A 19726-nucleotide genomic window follows, 5' to 3' on the forward strand; every position below is an offset into this window, starting at 1 on the left:
ACTCGCTTTCTTACCGTGAACTCAAGGCTTAAACTGAATTCACATTCCAATTCCCTGTGGTTCGATAAATTAAAACCGGGTAGATTCTGTGCACTTGCAGATTGACCAACAAGTTTTTGGCGCCGTTGCCGGGGAATTGTTTGTGGTTTTTGGTTTAAGTTTTTAGTTTGTGGTTTTATTTTTTTTTGTTTTTATCTTTGTCTAGAATTGGTGCTACTAATCTTTCTCTGTTTGAGTGTCACACTTTCAGGTTGCTCTCGAGAGAGACACCGTGATGGGTGGCCATATGACAGAGGAGGAGATGCAAGCCCATATCGAGGCAAGAATCCAAGAGGGGATGACCCTCCGATTATGTGAACAAGAAGTTGAGAATGCCAACCGGTCTCTTCGGGAACTCACTTCGGCTACCATGAGTTATGACTATCCCGGGAGCATTGTCTTTCCCGAGGAAGTGGGAAACTTTAAGTTGAGACCGACATTCATCAACTTGGTGGGCCAAAACCAATATGGTGGAGGTACTTTGGAAGATCCACATGCTCACATCGAGAGGTTCATCCGGAATTGCAACACTTACCGGGTGAACAATGTTCCGGCTGATGCAATTCGGTTGAGCTTGTTTCCATTTTCTTTGAAGGACACCGCTGAGGAATGGCTGAATTCTCAACCTCAAGGGAGCTTCACTACTTGGGAAGACTTAGCGGAAAAGTTCACAACAAGGTTCTTCCCAAGAGCCCTTTTGAGGAAATTGAAGAAAGACATCATGAATTTTGTGCAACCCACTGAAGAAAATCTCTATGAAGCTTGGGAGCGCTTCAAGAAGCTCTTGAGGAAATGTCCTCAACACAATCTCACCCAAGCTGAATTGGTTGCAACATTTTATGATGGTCTACAATACTCTTGGAGGTTTGGCCTAGATGCGGCTTCAAATGGAGAGTTTGATGCTCTTCCCCCACAAGCGGGGTATGACTTAATAGAAAAGATGGCAGCGAGAGCCATGAACTCTGAAAATGATCGCCAAACCCGAAGGAGTAAGCTTGAAGTGGAAGCTTATGACAAGCTCTTGGCCTCCAACAAGCAACTCACCGAACAAGTGGCGGAGATTCGAATGCATATTAAGGAGACCAAGGCTATTGGTGCAAGAATGACTTGTGTGGAGTGCAAGTCTTGTGGTGGACCTCATGTTAGTAACTTGTGTACTGTCAATGCTGAGAGCAATGAAGCCAAAGCTATAGCTCAAGGAAACATAGTTCCATCCTCAAATCATGAACCTCTTGTCCAAACACAAGTTGTTGGAAAGGTGAATTGCAAGAGGAGTTTAGAGGAGCTATTGGAGAGTTGCATCAACCGCATGAACAACAACCATAAGAACCAAGAGGCGGCTATCAAGAACTTGGAGAACCAACTTGGCCAGCTAGCCAAGCAAATGGTCGAGATACCTCAAGGTAAGTTTTCTCCCGATTCTTTAATTTTGTCTAAACAAGAGAATTTTGCTGTTGTTACCACTAGGAGTGGGAGAGTGTTACACGAGTCAAAAAAACAAGATGAGGGAGAGAAAAATGAGAAAGTACAGGAAGAATATGAGGGTGCTACGGAGAAGAGAGTGAGTGAACCTGTGAAAGCTAGAGTTGTGAGCACTCCTTCTCCTGAACTTAGTAAGATTCCATTCCCCAAGGCTTTGGTCAAGAAAAATCTGGATAAACAGTTTTCTAAGTTTTTGGAAGTTTTTAAGAAACTCCACATCAATATTCCTTTTTCTGAAGCCTTGGAACAAATGCCTATCTATGCTAAGTTCATGAAGGACATTTTAAATAAGAGAAGGAAATTGAGTGAGGTTGATGAAACTATCATGATGACCGAGGAGTGTAGTGCCATTTTGCAAAGGAAAATGCCTAAGAAGAGAAGGGATCCTGGGAGTTTTACTATCCCAGTGGAGATTGAGGGGTTGACTGTTGTTGAAGCCTTGTGTGATTTGGGAGCGAGCATCAACTTGATGCCGCTTAGCATGTTTAGAAGGCTGAACTTAGGAGAGGTCACCCCGACCATCCTCTCCTTACAAATGGCGGACCGATCCTTAAAAACACCTTATGGGATCATTGAAGATGTGATGGTTAAGGTTGATAAGTACGTCTTCCCAGTTGATTTTGTGGTGCTAGACATGGAGGAGGATGCTAAGATTCCTCTCATTCTTGGCCGACCCTTCTTAGCCACTGGTAGGGCGAAGATCGATGTTGATAAGGGTCAGCTCATTCTCAGAGTTGGTGAGGACAAGGTAAGATTTTCGGTTTTCAATCCTAATTTGTAAACTAACATTAATGATGGTTTTGTTTGTGATATGATCAAAAGCTTGTCCAGGTCTTCAAAGGAGACCCCCAAAGTGAAGGAAAAAGATGTTGAGCTCAATCGAGCTCTCATCAAGCTTGTTAGTGAAAACAAGTATGGGGGGTCTAAAGATGAGAATTTCCAAGCCCACATGGCCCGGTTCACTCAAGCTAGTCACCTTGAAAAAATGGAAGGTGTGACTAGTGATGAGCTCAAGGTTAAGCTTTTCCCTCACTCCTTGAAGGGGGGAGCAAGGATTTGGTACGATGGTTTAGATGATACCCTCTCTTGGGAAGAGTTGTTCCAAAAGTTTTGTGTAAGGTTCCTACCTTGCACATGTGGAAGAAAGATTGATGGTAAGGAATTTCCTTCCTAACACCAAAGGAAGGAGAGTCCACCTAGGAGTATAACTTAGGGCTGCTTGGGAGACAACCTAAGTCTTGTTTTCTTTTGCTTGTTTGTTTGTTGCATTTTGAAGGGAATGAGAGCATGGATTCTGGAGTAGGAGGTGTGTCTAAGGCCTCCATGGTAATTGGTAAAGGAGGTCGACTCTTTCCCTTAGTTTACCTCATGCATTTTTGCATATTTTTCTTTTGTAGTTTTGATTTTTCTTTTAATCATGCATTGTTTTGTTAGAGTCGTTTTTGGGTCTTTACTTCCCTATACTCACATATTTTTGCCCGTATTTATGCTCTCTTACTAGTGCTGGTTTTGAAAATGCTTCTGTGAATACTTGCTTGTGTTTCTTTTGGGGGTGAGTGATTGCATGCTTTGGGGAAGAGAGGAGGAGACTTCGGTCTTCGAGTGTTTCTTAAGGATAGAATTGGTGTGAGTCCATAAGGGTCCATATTTGACCCTTCACCATAAAATTTCCCTGGAGGATCCTGACTCACTCGTACTTCTTGGTTCTGTATTGATTTCACTCTTTGCATGCTTTGTGATACTTGCACAATTCTTGAGACTTGTAGGTTTTTGAGCTTCAGAGTTTGTTGGCTTGAACATTTGTCCCTAGTTGTCCCTTTTGAGCCTTTTGAAGATTTCTTTGTTAGCTAAATGATTGGGATGGATGATAGGTTGGATTTTGGGGAGTGTTGGTCCTTGCATTGTGTTGGAGCTAGTAATTAAAGTTGGAAAGGTCTCTTGCCCAAAGTGTAAAAAAAGAGAAGAAAAAGAAAAAAAAAAGACTCCTAATCAGTTGGAGTTGCAAAAAGAAAAAAATAGAAGAAAAGAAGGTTGAAAAAGGGATCAAGAGACTTGTGCTTAAAAAGTGTATTGTTGAAAGCTCTGGGGTTACTAATGGGACCACACTCAAGATGCTTGAAGCTTTAGACTTCCTTAGGGACCAACCACCTTATACTTCACCAAGCCAACATTTCAACCCTTTGAAGTCTCATTGAATTTGTGCATGTTTGATCTTGGTTGCTCTTGAGTGAATGATATCGAGAACCTATGAACTGCTTGTGTGCTCAGTGCACTAAATGTATATCTCATCCTAGGAATTTTAGATCTATATGCTACTCATGATGGACTCTACACTTTCCTTTGGCTAAAAGTTGCATGAAGTGGATTGTTGTGTCTTTCTTTTGGAACCAGCTGTGGTTGCTAAATCCCCCAGTTTTCTTATAAGTATTCCTTGTTGAGCACTTGTGTTGGGAGCATTTCTTGCGCTTGAGGGCAAGCGAGTGTTTTTTACGCTCGAGGGCGAGCTGTCGTTGAGTATAGTGGTGTGATGACCCTAGTTTAGTAGTGTTTTTAGGGTCATTTCTTTGTGAGTTTTGAGTCTTTTTGTTGAGTCTCATGTAGTGTTTCATGCATTCTCATGCATTTTTATCTTTCTTTGTGTTTTTACTTTGTTTTGGTAATTTCATAGTTTTATAGGGATCTTTCATGCATTTTAAGTAAGTTTAGGACTTGCATATCTTTTCTACTTGAATTGAGGGTCTTTTGTGCTAATAATGTCTTGGAGTTCCTAGATATTTTTCCTTGCTTTGTTCCTAAGTAATCAGGTCTGAAACTGCTGAAGAAAGAAGGTCAAAAGGCTTGGAAAATTGAAGGGAGACTTAAATGGGAGTTAAGAAGAAGGTCAAGAGGCTTTCTAGCATGTAGAGAGCGCTCAGGCGCTCGTGTTGAGCGCCTGAGCGCCAATTGATTCGAAGTTTACACCATGCTAGAGAGGAATTGGCGCCTGAGCGCTCCTGTTGAGTGCCTGAGCGCCAATTACCTCCAGAAGCTGCTTTTTCCACTTGGAATTGGCGCTCAGGCGTGCTTAATTGGCGCCTGAGCGCCCAGACTCGACCTGTTTGCCTATAAATAGGCTTTTTGTCATTTCTTTTGTAACTTTTGTCATTTCTATACATTCCTAAATAAGTTAGAAGTAGGGTTAGGCTCTGGAGCTTGAGGAGAAGCATTCTCCAAGTCCATGTTCCAGGTTTTATCCTTCTTTTCTTGTATGGATTCTATAGCCATGCTTGGCTAAATCCCTTTTTGCTTTGGGTTCTTTGTAAGACTTAAGATGTTTTAACCTTAATTCCTATTTCTATTCATGAATCTTCTGAGTAAACCCTTGAATCCCATATCCATGCTTTATGTTTCAAGTTAGAACATGTGCTAGCTTTATGCTTTTCTATAATAGAACGGAAGTTTGTTATAGATTAGGGACTTGTTGTGGGATTACCTCTTCTATACTTGCTACTAGGAATAGAGGAAGGGTTGGGGCTTGTTGGCCTGAATTGCATGCTTAATGCCTTTAGCAAATGTTTAGGTTATCAAGGAATTGTGCCTATCTTTTGGCTTGAGAGGATTGTCTATGCGAGGCATCGATAGATGATTGATTAGGCTAGAACATCAAGGAGAGACTCAGAGTTTTGTGGATAGAATAGGTTGATTAGAACTGAATTAGTCAAGCAAGAACCCAAGGCATTTTCACCAATGATTATCACACACTTATCTTTGTTAGCTTTCTAATTAAGTATCACAACAATCAATCAACCTTAAAACTGAATTTTACTCGCTTTCTTACCGTGAACTCAAGGCTTAAACTGAATTCACATTCCAATTCCCTGTGGTTCGATAAATTAAAACCGGGTAGATTCTGTGCACTTGCAGATTGACCAACATTAAGCACAGAGTTAGAGTTGACTAAAGCATGATTATTTTCTTTTAGTTCAGAAATAATTTTCTCATGTTCAGTAGAAGTTTTAGAAACAGCAGTAAATTCCTTTTTCAACCTTTTATGCTTGGTCAAGAAAGAGTTATATTTATCCATGATATCAGACAAAGCACATTTAAGTTCAGAGGTTGAGAAGGAAGCGAATACCTCATTTTCATCGTCAGAGTTTGGATCTTCCTCTGATGCTGATTCAGAGTTAGTTGCTTCTTTTGACTCTGCTTCTTTGTTCTTGACAATAGCCATGAGTCCTTCAACAACTTCTCCATCGGAGTCAACATCCTCTGACTCTGATTCATCAAAAGTCACCATGAGGCCTTTCTTAGCTTTGAAATGCTTCTTTGGCTTCTTGTCCTTTATCAGCTTAGGACAATCACTCTTGTAGTGCCCTGATTCTTTGCATTCAAAGCATGTGACTTCCTTTGATGAAGACTTATTCTGACCAGAAGAAGATTCATTCTTTCCTTTATACTTTCCAGAGCCTTTGTACTTGCTCTACATGTGCTTCCAGATGCGGTTAAGCCTTCTGAAGGTATGAAAAACGGTAGAAAGGGGGGGTTTGAATAACGTTTTCAGTACAAAACTACCACCTTAAAGATTTTAACAAATCTTTTCGAGAACTAAGTGCAAAAGATAGAGATAGAAAAGCACACAAGGATTTTATCCTGGTTCACTTGATAAATCACTCAAGCTACTCCAGTCCACCCGTTAAGGTGATTTCTTCCTTCTTAGAATGAAGGCAATCCACTAATCAGGTAAGAGTTACAACTGCACTTGAAACCTACAAGTGACTAACAATTACACTGACTTAGCTCACACTAAGATTCACTCTCTTAGTCTTCTCTAGGATCCGATCAACCTTGATCTCCTAAAGGAAAATCAAACAACTGTTTGAGGTTGGTGTTTACAAGGATTTGCTTCTGAATAAGCTGAGTGTAAACTAAAATAAATTACAAGATGAAAGAAAGCTTAGAATATATCTTGCGCGTGTGTATTGCTTCTTGTATATTTTTTTCTTCTTCTTTCTGGCCGCTTCTTTCAATCTTCAGCCTCTATATATACTCCAAGGATTAGGGTTGAGCGTTGCATGGGAAATGCTACCGTTGGAGGGCAGTTCTGGAAAATCCAGCTTCTGCTGTGGCTGAGAACGTTAGGTAGGTCGTCAGGAAGGTACACTTGCTTTTGTACTTGGATAGCGACTTGACCTTTTAACCTAGGAGACTTCTAATCAGAGGAATGCTTCGTATTGGAACTTGTGAAGCCGGTTGATCAGAGTCAGAGGGATAGCACAGATCCTCTGACCATTGTATCTTCTGATTCTGAACTCAGAGGGAAGAACATGGCCTTCAGAGTTTCTTGCTTCTGGACTTCAGAGTTTCCACTATTCAGCTTCTGGATCTTCAGAGTCTTCTACACCATCGGAACATCTGAACCTTCAGTGTTTCTTGGTTGTCAGAACTTCTGGATCATCAGAGCTTCTAGCGACTGAGTCCTCATCAGAGTTTGTATAGCTTCAGATCTTCTGAAGCTTTTCCACTGTTCATACTGAACATGGTGAATGCGAAAGCGTTGCTTGGGTTACCCTTTATACACAGTGCTTCTGATTTGTGTGAAATTGAGTCAGGGTCAGAGCCTGTAAATAGCACACTCAGAAAAACACGTTAGAGTACCACAATTGTTCATATCAAAAGGTTAACTTGTAATCATCAAAACATAGAGTTGTACTACTAGATCAAAACTTGATCTTACAATCTCCCCCTTTTTGATGATGACAAAACTAAGATTTTTGATGAACAATTCTTAAACATTAAACTGAATTCACTCAGAGTTTAGAGATATAGAATAAGACTTATCCTGATGTGAATAGTTTATCTTGCTCATTCTGAATTCAAGTCACTGCTTGATTCTGAGCTTAGCTCCCCCTGAATCTAATACTTGATGAAAACGTTAGTAAAGTCTAGATTCTGAGCTAAATCATATAAGAGTTCAGAGTGAAAAGCTTATGACATAGATGAAAAACGAATAATCAGAGCGCATAAGTGATCAGAGTCATGGACAAGGTATCAGAGTCTTGGGTATCAGAGTCAACTTAGAATCACTTCAGAAGAAGTGAAATGTATTCCTTGTATTTGCCCAGTGACACATCTATGGTCATGAAGGTGGAACTCTTAAAATCTCCAAAAGAAAAATAAGTCACACTAACACATCTTACACATCAAAAACTGGGTTTACTCCCCCTTTTTGTCATAAGCAAAAAGCTTGGGGTGTGAAAAACTTAGCTTGAAGTACAAGGTACTTCCCCCTTAGAGAAGGTCTAAGTTGAAAGAAAATGAAGACGATGTAAGAATCAGAGTGAGGCGATAATAAATAGAAGAGTTAATGCAAGGGATGAACGTTTACCACCGGTCAAGTGAGGAAATAGAAGGGTCAGTTACCGAGTACTTAACCTCGAGAAACTGTAAGAGCATTAACTTTCAGAGAGAAAGTGAAGCCTATAAAAACGTTGGAGAGAAAGGTAAGCTTCACACCTCGAATAATATTCAGAAAAAAAATGGCATCATACAGAATGGCATTAGAAGAGCTCAGAAGGAAGGCGTTTGAGGAAGATATGTTCCTCAATATTAGGCATCCCGATGGTACAAAGACCATACAAGAGCTGACGAAGACACTGCTTGAAGAAGATCTTGGTCCAGAGATGGAGAAAGATCTGAAAGAGTTCCTCTGCTTCGTGGAAGAGATTCAGGAGCTTTGCCAGCGGGAGCTGAATCTGCTGGAAGAGAAGGAGACTGTGGAAAAGAGACTCAAGACGACAGAAGATAGTCTAGAAAAAGATGATCTGAGCATCAAACTTGGCAACATAGAGTATGCATTGGATCGTCTGGAGAAGGAAAGAGTGGAGCAGCGCCAAGAATGCAGAAGAATGAGGAAGGATCCTCCATTCTAGAGATAGGGAATAATGTATGATGGAAAGAATTATGATGTAAACATAGAACAATTATGAATAAAACAGGTTTTGCAAACATATGTGACACAAATATATATAGATATATGCATATAGAATCACAAATGAACAAATTAAAGTAAGTAAATAAGCAGAGTTTAAATAAAACAACGTTAAATAAAAAGGAAAAGGAAGAAAAAGAAGAGATCCTAAAAAACTAAGATTTGTCAGTACGGCGCAGAAGTTCCATCATCATGTGCTTCATCTCAATCAGCATGGATTCATGAGTGTCAAGACGTTGTTCCATGATGTCGAGTCTGGATGAGCTTGTCGGAGTAGAGCTGGAAGGAACGTTCTGAGCAGCTTGAGGTTCTGGAATAGAAGCAGAAGCAGCAGGAGTAAACAGAACTGGTGCAAGTCGCTCTGCCTCAGCCTCAGCTTCAAGACGTTCTGCCTCAAGTCTGGCTTGTTCAGCCTGAGCTGCTGCTTGACGGGCAGCTTCTTCTTCTTGTTCTTTCTGTCTCTTGGCTTCTTCAATGGCTTCAAGAAGCTTGGTTCTCTGTTCGAGTTCATGAAGAGCCACCCTCCTAGCAAACCTTTGCTTTGCAGCCTCAATGCTCTGACTTCCCTCTGCATGCAGGAGCTGCAGCATAACGGGAAACTGAGCCACCAGCCAAGTGCTCAAATTGTTCCACTCATCAGCCACATTTTCAGCATTCTCACTGAGGTCAGTCTGACCGTGCACATTGCGGAGCCTCAAGGAGGCTTCATGATTGAAAATATTGATGCACTCAGAGAGAGATGTGGGTTGAAGGTGAGTATAGGGAATGATGGAGAGGTTGGGTGCAGGAGAGGCTGGGTGATTGCTGCTATGAGCTTCAGAGGCACCTTGTGGAGAACCAATGTTAATTATGGGAGCATTGGGTTCAGAGGTTCCACGGTGAGGGTCTGAAGTTTCAACCAGAGGGTGAGGTGATCTAACCGAGGATTGGTTAGATACTGATTGTTCAGGTTCAGGGTCTGGTTGAATTGGCTCTTGTTGGTCAGGGACAGGGTGAGCCTGTTGGACTAAGGGGTCTGCCTCTTGGATAGGATTGGCCAAGATAGGTTCATCTGGGTCAACTAGACGTTCAGGTCTAGGGCCAGGATATTGCCTAGGGCTTGGACAGGTAAGGTAATATTCTTCCAAGGCAGATACCTTCTCTTTCCTAACCTCCATGAATTTTCTAAGTGATTCAGAGGTATTGGAGGGAGGAGAGTCAAAGACATTGATGGGGAAGGATACAGGTGTGAAGGCTGATGAAGAGTCTGTATCCGTGGTTCTGACAGCAGGACGTGCTGATGCTCTGGGAGCAGAGTGATCAGACGTTCTGGGTTGTGGTTCTGTTGGTTTGGGTTCTGGTTGGTTGGGGATGATGGGTTCAGAAGTTAATGGGTCGTATGGAATGGTAAGGAGAGAGGTTGGATCTTCTGACCTAGAGGGTTGGTTCTGAAGCAAATTCCAGAGTGGTGCTTCAGTAGGAGAAGGTTGAAAGAATGAAGATCTTGGGGAATGTGGTGGAGAGGTGGTTTGTGCGGCTGGCTGGGATTCATGAATAGGAGTGAGGGGATTTGAAGAGTGTTGGAGTAAGGCAGAAATTGGGAGTGCATCAAATAAATTCAAATCATCATCAGAGGTAAGTGCAGGCTTACTTGTATGTGCTGATGATCGAGTCACTCTGGCAGGAGGTTCAGTCCTTCTGACCTCTGCAGCAGCTGGTTCCACCCGAGTAGGCTTCACCACAATTCTGACTTTCTTCTGCTTCTTCTTTGGAGGACCATCCTCACTATCATCACCATCATCATCATCAGGCTTGCTCTTCGCCTTCTTGACCAGAGGGACATCAGATTCCTCTGAGGATTCGTCCAGAACCATCTTCCTCTTGGTTTTCTTCTTGGGAGGAGAAGGAAACTCTGGAGCTGGTGGAAGTCTGCTGACGAAATCATCAAGGTCAATCTCGAATCCTTGAGCCCTGAGGTCTTCAACATAGCATCTGATGGCTTCAGGATGGTCTGCTTGAGTCCACAGAGGGTAGTCATTCAGAGGCATTCTTCTTCCTCTGATCTCAGAAGATGTGTCCTCATGAGCAGGAGCAATCTTCTTCTGGACCAAACCCATCTTCTTCAGAGAGTTGGCAGTGAAGACATCGCTAACAATTGTGCTCAAGTCCTCTGTGCAACCAGCATTGATCAAATCTTGCACCAAGTTGCTTTCAATGAGAAAGTCTGAGATCAGCCTCCCAAAAGGGATATATTTGATGGCTGACTTGATGGAGGAGGTGGTGCGAGACTTCCGGATGCATTCCTTCAAATAGGAGAACAGGAAGTAGGGAAGGCAGATCTTCTCCTTGTCTTGAATGAAGAACAGCATCGCCTTCTGATTGAAGTTGATGTAGTCTGGAGAACTGCCCTTTGGTCGTTGATTGATGCAGTTGAGCAGGATCTTGTGCCAGACCCTGAGTTTGGGTTGAAGGTCCATCACTTTGTAGCTCGTCTTGCCCGGTTTGAAGGTGGTGTACAGGGCCTTGTTGACGATGTCCTTGGTTCTGGGTTTCAGCTTCGATTCCGTCAGTGAGAACCGATACCCATGAGCAGTTTCTGCACCTAGCAGATTCACGAATGACTTCTCCGTGATGATGATCTTCCTACCCAGTATGTAAGAGACCACCTGAGTGTCATCACAATCAGCGTGCTTCCAGAATTCCTTTACTAGCTTCTCATACACCGGTCCTCGAAGTCGATTGAAGTAGTTTCCCCAACCTTGAGCTTGGACTTCAGGACGGAGATCAAACCCATTTGCAGCCAAGTTGTCGAGGTTGAATCTCCATTCTGCCAGGACTTGGAGTTCCTCAGGAGGAAATACACAGTGAACGGCACAGCCCCGTTCTGCAATAGGAACAATCTCCTCTTGAGCTTGAGCTTGTTCTTGTGCTGGGTTCTCAGAGCCCCGTTGACCCGTTGCCAAACCGACTACCATGTGAGGGAACTGAGGTGCATCTGCAGTAGATCTTCTGGTTTGTCTCACCATTTTGAAGAGGTTGAAGGTTTGAGGTAGAAGATGAAGTTTGAAGGATGAAGAGAGATCGAGAGAGAAATCACGAAGGAGGCGGTTTTGAAAAGCAGGGAGTGCGAGAGTGAAAACCGGAAGTGAGAGAGAACGTGTGTGTATAGTGGGTTTTATCAAATAACCGTTGTTGATTCAAAGAGCACTTTAAGATCAACGGTTGAAAATTAAAGATAGACAGTAACAGTAAAATACACAATCACACACAGGAGATAAGCATATCTACACGCAATCACAACAGACTGTCACACGGGCACAAGGAACTATGCATCAGAAATTCTGACGCACGTGTTGTTGTCTCAGCTTCAGAGTCAGTACCAGTGGGCACACACACTCTGATTGAGTTACCTTCTGGACTAGACATCTTCTGATCAAGAAGTATCATAGTCAGAGGTTCTGATCTATCTTCACTCTGGACAAAAGTCCATGTTTAGATTTTTCAGAATAAAATTAAATCTATCTTCAGCTAAGGGCTTTGTAAAGATATCTGCCCATTGATGGTCAGTATCAACAAACTTCAGAAGAAGTACGCCCTTCTGCACATAATCTCTAATGAAGTGATACTTTACCTCAATGTGCTTTGCCCTTGAATGCAAGATAGGATTCTTGCTCAACGAAATTGCAGCAGTGTTATCACAATAGATTGGGATATTGCTCTCAAGGATCTGATAATCCTCCAGCTGATGTTTCATCCAGAGCATCTGAGTGCTGCATATTGCTGCTGAGATATATTCTGCCTCTGCAGTTGATAGAGCAATGGTTGATTGCCTCTTGCTTGCCCATGAGACTAGATTGCTTCCCAGAAATTGACAATTTCCAGAAGTACTTTTTCTCTCTGTTCTATCTCCAGCATAATCAGCATCACAATAACCTGAAAGCTTATACTCTGATGTTTTCTTATACATCAAGCCAAGGTTAGTGGTGCCTTTCAGATACCTTAGGATCCTCTTAACAGCAGTTAAGTGGGTTTCCCTTGGATCTGATTGGAAACGAGCACATAAATGAACACTAAATAATATGTCTGGCCTAGATGCAGTTAAGTACAGAAGTGAACCTATCATGCCACGATAGAGCTTCTGACATACTTTACCACTTATATCTTCTTTTTCCAGAATGCATGTTGGATGCATTGGAGTCTTGGCCACTGTAGATTCCAGCATATTGAACTTCTTCAGAAGTTCTTTAGTGTACTTGCTCTGATGGATATATGTTCCTTCTGGTGTTTGATCAACTTGTATTCCCAGAAAGTACTTTAATTCTCCCATCATACTCATCTCAAATTCAGCCTGCATCATCTCAGAAAATTCTTTGCATAGAGATTGATTAGCAGAACCAAATATAATATCATCAACATAAATTTGCACAATTAAGATATCATCTTCATAAGTCTTGCAAAAGAGAGTTGTATCTACTTTACCCCTTACAAACTCATTCTCCAGAAGGAATGAGCTAAGTCTCTCATACCATGCTCTGGGAGCTTGCTTCAGACCGTAGAGTGATTTCTTCAATTTGAACACATGGTCTGGTTTCTTTTCATCTTCAAAACCTGGGGGTTGATGAACATAGACTTCCTCTGAGATATAACCATTTAGGAAGGCACTCTTTACGTCCATCTGATGTAGAACTATGTTGTGATTTACTGAGAAAGAAATCAACAGTCTGATTGCTTCCAGTCTTGCTACTGGAGCAAATGTTTCAGTGTAGTCTATTCCTTCCTGCTGACTGTAGCCTTGAGCAACTAGCCTTGCCTTATTTCTGACTACATCTCCTTTCTCATTCAGCTTGTTTCTGAATACCCATTTCGTTCCAATAACATGGACATTCTCAGGCTTCTTCACTAAGCTCCAAACATCGTTCTTGGAGAATTGATTCAATTCTTCTTCCATGGCCAGAATCCAATCCTTGTCCTGAAGAGCTTCATCTATGGACTTGGGTTCAATTAAGGACACCAATCCTTTCAGACTCAGCAAGGTCTCTTCAGAGGGTCTGAAGGCAGATCTGGTTCTGACTGGTTCATCTTTGTTGCCCAGAATCAATTCCTTAGGATGAGCTGCAGTGATTCTGCTCTTCTTCAGAGTTTGTGAGTTAGAGGGACCAGCTTCTTCCTCTGGTTCATCTTCCTCTGGCTCAACTTCCTCTGGAGCTTTGCCTTTGTCAGAAACATTAATGCTTAAATCTGCAAACTTTTCAACTAGCTTTGACTGGTCAGAGTCAAGCTTATCATCAAATCTAACATGAATAGATTCTTCAATAGTCTTAGCATCAGTATTATAAAATCTAAAACCTTTAGATCTATCAGAATAACCAAGTAATAGACACTTAGAAGATTTAGCATCAAATTTATGCAATCTATCCTTAGTATTGAGAACATAACAAACACAGCCAAAAGGATGAAAATAAGAAATGTTGGGTTTTATGTTCTTCCACAATTCATAAGGAGTCTTTTTCAGAATTGGTCTCACAGAGATTCTGTTCTGAATGTAACATGCTGTATTTACTGCCTCTGCCCAAAAGTGCTTAGCCATGCCAGTTTCTTGGAGCATGGTTCTAGCCATCTCCTGAAGAGTTCTGTTCTTCCTCTCAACAACACCATTTTGTTGAGGAGTTCTGGGACAAGAGAAATCATGTGTAATTCCATAGGAATCAAACAGACTCTCAAACTTGTCATTCTCAAACTCTCCACCATGGTCACTTCTGACACGCACAATTCTACAAGCCTTCTCGTTTTGCACTTGAGCAATAAAGGTAGAGAACACAGCATGAGACTCATCCTTGCGGGTTAGAAACTTTACCCATGTCCAGCGGCTATAGTCATCAACGATAACCATCCCATATCTCTTGCCACCTATAGACTCAGTTTTCACTGGTCCAAACAGGTCGATATGCAGAAGTTCTAACGGCCTTGAGGTTGAGACAACATTCTTTGCCTTGAAAGGGACTTTTGTGAATTTGCCTTTCTGACATGCTTCACAAAGAGCGTCTGAAGCGAACTTCAGATTGGGTAAGCCCCTGACAAGGTTTAGCTTGCTCAGCTGAGAAATCTTTCTCATACTGGCATGCCCTAACCGTCTATGCCATACCCACTGCTCTTCATTAACAGACAGAAGGCACTTCACATTCTGAGCCTCCAACTCAGATAATCTGATCTTATAAATGTTGTTCTTCCTCTTGCTGTTAAACAGAACAGAGCCATCGATCTGACTTACAGCCCGGCAAGACTTTTGATTGAATATAACATCATAACCCTTGTCAGCTAATTGATTTATAGACAATAAGTTATGTGTTAAGCCGTCTACCAATAAAACATTATCAATGCATGGACTACTATCTACACAAATAGTACCAGTACCAATAATTTTACCCTTTTCATTTCCTCCAAAGCCAACTTCGCCTCCAGGCTTAAGTTTCAGCTCTCGGAACATACGCTTTTCTCCCGTCATGTGACGCGAGCATCCACTGTCCAGATACCATGATTGGTGTTTCAGTGGAGCTATCAAGGATATCTGCAACATAGATAATCTTGTCCTTAGGTACCCACTTTCTGGGTCCTCTTTTGTTAGTTACCCCAAAGGTTCTGATCACCTTGGGTGTCTCAACATAATATTTTAAAGGAATATTTGCATGATATTTAGTCATAGAGAAAGATCCCTTTTTAAGAGGGTTTTTAGCAACTTCAGCAGGTACAGGATCAGGCAATATGGTACCAGAGGGAACAAAGCATTCATACAAGGATTTAGCTTTAGACACCGAAGGCTCATTTCTAATTGGTATAGAATAGCCAATGCCATGCATTCCATTTCTGCTTACACCATAGATCATTGAAGCCATTAAGCTTCTATCTACGCTTTTAGCCAGGAATCTTTGAAAAGATTTTTCATACTTAGATTCATGCTTACTATCAGAGGCATCGCAGGCAATAACTTCTTCTAACTTTGCAATTTGATTCTTAAGCACAGAGTTAGAATTAACTAAAGCATGGTTATCATTTTTCAAATCAGATATGATTTTCTCATGTTCAGAAGGAGTTTTAGAACCAGCAGATAAGTTCTTTTTCAGCTTCTTATGCTTAGACAACAAGGAGTTATACTTATCCATGATATCAGACAAAGCATGTTTCAGTTCAGAGGTAGAGAAGGAAGCAAATACCTCATTTTCATCGTCAGAGTCTGGATCTCCTTCTGATTCTGAGTCAGAGTCAACAGCTTCCTTTGACTCTGTTCCTTTGTCTTTGACAATAGCCATGAGTCCTTGGACTTCACCATCAGAGTCAACATCCTCTGACTCTGATTCATCGAATGTCACCATCAGACTCTTCTTGGTCTTGAAGTGCTTCTTTGGCTTCTTGTCCTTCTTCAATTTTGGACAGTCACTTTTGTAGTGCCCTGATTCTTTGCACTCAAAGCAAGTGACTTCCTTGATTGATGACTTCTTCTGACCTGAGGATTCAGACTTTCCTCTTGCCTTTCCAGAGCCTTTGAACTTGCTCTGCCTGTGCTTCCAGATGCGGTTGAGTCTCTTGGAGATCAGAGTCAGCTCATCTTCATCAGAATCTTCTGATGCTTCTTCAGATTCTTCTTCTTCAGCTTGAAGAGCCTTTGACTTCTCAACCTTAGCCTTTTCAGATTTGGATTTCAAGGCTATGGACTTTTTCCTCAGATCTTGCATCTCTGAGCGCTTCAGCTCATGGCATTTCAAAATGCTGATGAGTTCTTCTAAACTCATATTCTCAACATCTCTCGTGAGCTCTATTGAAGTCACCAAAGGCATCCAACTTTCAGGAAGACACCTGATGACCCTTATGACGTGATCTTTTGTTGTGTAGCTCTTGTTGAGAGGACGTATGCCAGCTACAAGCAGTTGAAATCTGGAGAACATTTCTTCAATGGACTCATTCGGCTCCATGATGAAGGATTCATACTTTTGGATCAAAGACAATGCCTTTGATTCTTTGACTTTCTTGTTTCCTTCATGAGACATCTTCAGAGAATCAAAAATGCCTTTAGCAAACTCACGATCTGTAATCTTCTGGTACTCCTCATAGGAGATAGCACTTAGAAGAATTGCTCTTGCTTTATGATGTTGTGAGTACAGCTTCTTTTGATCTGCAGACATCTCTGACCTTGGGATCTTTTTGCCATCTGCATCAACTGGACGCTCATAGCCATCCACAATAATATCCCAGAGATCTGCATCGAAACCCAGAAAGAAACTTTCCAGTCTATCTTTCCAATATTCGAACCTTTGACCATCGAACATAGGAGGCTTTGCGTTGTAACCATCTCTTTGAGTTTCACTGGTGATGGCAGCCATTGTTTTTCACACCGGCCCGGATCACTGAACACTGTTAGGTGTGGTAATCAGAACTTGCGCTCTGATACCAATTGAAGGTATGAAAAACGGTAGAAAGGGGGGGTTTGAATAACGTTTTCAGTACAAAACTACCACCTTAAAGATTTTAACAAATCTTTTCGAGAACTAAGTGCAAAAGATAGAGATAGAAAAGCACACAAGGATTTTATCCTGGTTCACTTGATAAATCACTCAAGCTACTCCAGTCCACCCGTTAAGGTGATTTCTTCCTTCTTAGAATGAAGGCAATCCACTAATCAGGTAAGAGTTACAACTGCACTTGAAACCTACAAGTGACTAACAATTACACTGACTTAGCTCACACTAAGATTCACTCTCTTAGTCTTCTCTAGGATCCGATCAACCTTGATCTCCTAAAGGAAAATCAAACAACTGTTTGAGGTTGGTGTTTACAAGGATTTGCTTCTGAATAAGCTGAGTGTAAACTAAAATAAATTACAAGATGAAAGAAAGCTTAGAATATATCTTGCGCGTGTGTATTGCTTCTTGTATATTTTTTTCTTCTTCTTTCTGGCCGCTTCTTTCAATCTTCAGCCTCTATATATACTCCAAGGATTAGGGTTGAGCGTTGCATGGGAAATGCTACCGTTGGAGGGCAGTTCTGGAAAATCCAGCTTCTGCTGTGGCTGAGAACGTTAGGTAGGTCGTCAGGAAGGTACACTTGCTTTTGTACTTGGATAGCGACTTGACCTTTTAACCTAGGAGACTTCTGATCAGAGGAATGCTTCGTATTGGAACTTGTGAAGCCGGTTGATCAGAGTCAGAGGGATAGCACAGATCCTCTGACCATTGTATCTTCTGATTCTGAACTCAGAGGGAAGAACATGGCCTTCAGAGTTTCTTGCTTCTGGACTTCAGAGTTTCCACTATTCAGCTTCTGGATCTTCAGAGTCTTCTACACCATCGGAACATCTGAACCTTCAGTGTTTCTTGGTTGTCAGAACTTCTGGATCATCAGAGCTTCTAGCGACTGAGTCCTCATCAGAGTTTGTATAGCTTCAGATCTTCTGAAGCTTTTCCACTGTTCATACTGAACATGGTGAATGCGAAAGCGTTGCTTGGGTTACCCTTTATACACAGTGCTTCTGATTTGTGTGAAATTGAGTCAGGGTCAGAGCCTGTAAATAGCACACTCAGAAAAACACGTTAGAGTACCACAATTGTTCATATCAAAAGGTTAACTTGTAATCATCAAAACATAGAGTTGTACTACTAGATCAAAACTTGATCTTACACCTTCTGGAGATCAGAGTCAGCTCATCCTCATCAAAATCTTCAGAGGGTTCTTCAGATTCTTCTTCTGCTTGGAGATCTTTAGCCTTTTCAGATTTGGATTTCAAGGCTATAGACTTCTTCTTCTGATCCTGATGTTCAGAACGCTTCAGTTCATGACACTTCAGTATGCTTATGAGTTCTTCCAGACTCATCTGATCAATATCTCTTGTGAGCTCCAAGGAAGTTATCAGAGGCATCCAGCTTTCAGGAAGGTCTCTCAGAATTCTCATGACATGATTAGCAGTTGTGTAGCTCTTGTTGAGAGGTCTAATTCCAGCAATGAGTAGCTGAAATCTAGAGAACATGTCCTCAATGGACTCACTGGATTCCATCTGGAAGGATTCATACTTTCTAATCAAGGCCAACGCCTTTGACTCCTTCACCTTCTTGTTTCCTTCATGGGTCATCTTCAATGAATCAAAGATACCCTTAGTATACTTACGATCTGTGATCTTTTGATATTCTTCATAAGAAATAGCACTTAGAAGAATAGTTCTGGCTTTATGATGTAGTGAGTAAAGCTTCTTTTGTTCTGCAGACATCTCTGATCTTGAGATCTTCTTGCCATCAACATCAACTGGACGCTCGTAGCCATCCACTATAATATCCCAGAGATCTGCATCAAAGCCCAGAAAGAAGCTTTCAATCCTGTCTTTCCAGTATTCAAATCTTTGCCCATCAAACATAGGAGGCTTTGCACTGTAGACATCTTTTTGCGCTTTAATGGTGGCAGCCATTTTAGTTTTTCACACCGGCCCGGATCACTGAACACTGTTAGGTGTGGTAATTAGAACTTGCGCTCTGATACCAATTGAAGGTATGAAAAACGATAGAAAGGGGGGTTTGAATAGCGTTTTACAACTAAAAACTCAACCCACTTTAGATTTAAATAAATCTCTTCAAACACCAATGATAAAAGTGCAGAGATAAGAGATAAGGAAAGCACACAAATGATTTTATCCTGGTTCACTTGATAAATCCCTCAAGCTAATCCAGTCCACCCGTTAAGGTGATTTCCTCCTTCTTAGAATGAAGGCAATCCACTAATCAGAGTTTTGTTACAACTGCATTTGCTACCTGCAAAGTGACTAACAATACACTGACTTAGCTATCACTAAGATTCACTCTCTTAGTCTTCTCTAGGATCCGATCAACCTTGATCTCCTAAAGGTAAAACAAACAACTGTTTGAAGGTTTTGGGTTTACAAATAAATGCTTCTTGGAAAGCTAATAGTAAACACACTTAGTTCTATCTGAAGAAAGATTGCTAAGAAGATTTGAAATATTTCTTGCGCGTGAATAAGTTTCTTAGGCGACATCTTTCAATCTTCATCTTCTTTATATACTCCAAGGATTAGGGTTTGAACGTTGCATGGAAATGCTACCGTTGGAAGGCAGATCTGGAATTTCCAGGTTCTGCTGTGGCTGAATCAGTTAGGTAGGGTCGTCAGGAATGGTACAATTGCTTTTGTACTTTGGATAGCGACACGACCTTTATCCTTGTTGACTTCTGATCAGAGTGACGCTTCATCTTGGAACTTGTGAAGCTTGA

General features: G+C 41.5%; 1 non-coding gene across 1 annotated transcript; it reads right to left on the reverse strand.

The window, feature by feature from the left end:
* Window positions 1-742: 742 nt before the first annotated feature.
* Window positions 743-849, reverse strand: LOC130741531 (small nucleolar RNA R71). The gene has a single exon (XR_009020425.1). It is a non-coding gene; the product is annotated as a small nucleolar RNA R71 (small nucleolar RNA).
* Between the last annotated feature and the right edge of the window lie 18877 nt (window positions 850-19726).

This window comes from Lotus japonicus, chromosome 2 (genome assembly GCF_012489685.1).
Source record: "Lotus japonicus ecotype B-129 chromosome 2, LjGifu_v1.2".
Classification (NCBI taxonomy): Eukaryota; Viridiplantae; Streptophyta; class Magnoliopsida; order Fabales; family Fabaceae; genus Lotus; species Lotus japonicus.